This window comes from Elephantulus edwardii, unplaced genomic scaffold (genome assembly GCF_000299155.1).
Source record: "Elephantulus edwardii isolate Elephantulus edwardi_28Jun2011 unplaced genomic scaffold, EleEdw1.0 scaffold00041, whole genome shotgun sequence".
In the NCBI taxonomy this organism is placed as follows: domain Eukaryota; kingdom Metazoa; phylum Chordata; class Mammalia; order Macroscelidea; family Macroscelididae; genus Elephantulus; species Elephantulus edwardii.
In genome coordinates, this window is record NW_006399791.1 from 18145404 (window position 1) to 18146056 (window position 653).

Sequence of the window (653 nt, forward strand, 5' to 3'; positions counted from 1 at the left end):
AGGAACAAGCAATGATTTTGTAAATTACTCCCTATCTTGGGAGAGACTGGAGAGCATTATGTTAAGTGAACTAACTCAGTCTCTTAAGGACAAATACTGTATAAGACCATTCTTGTAGAACGTGTATGAGGATACAAGTAGGGGAGAGTTGGAGCAGATGGTGATGATGGGGGGGAGGGGTAAATCATTTAATGGGTAGTGGGTTGGGTGGGTGAAGGAAATGGGAAAGATTAGGAGTAGCAAAACAATGTATAAGAACTTTGTAAGTAAACCAATATAAAATATTTTATTTTCGGGGCGAGCCGTCGTGGCCCTCTGCCCGGGGCAGGCTGCACTCGGCCCCCGGCTCAGGGCGAGCCGTCGTGGCCTTCAGCTCGGGGTGGGCTGCGCTTGGCCCCCGGCTCGGGGCAAGCCGTCATGGCCCTCAGGGTGAGCTCCTCAGTCCCCAGATTGTGCCATCTGACCCCTGGGTGGGGAAGGAGAAGAAAAAAAAAAGAATGCCTAGAATATCCAGAGAATGTTACCTAAGCCACCTTCTGCCACCCTCCCCCCCACCCCAGTAAACCTGAAAGCAACACCCTCAAAGCCCTTCTATTTGTAACTCACAAGTTTGTTCTCTTTAGGTTTGCTCCCTTTCCTATAGGTAACCTTAA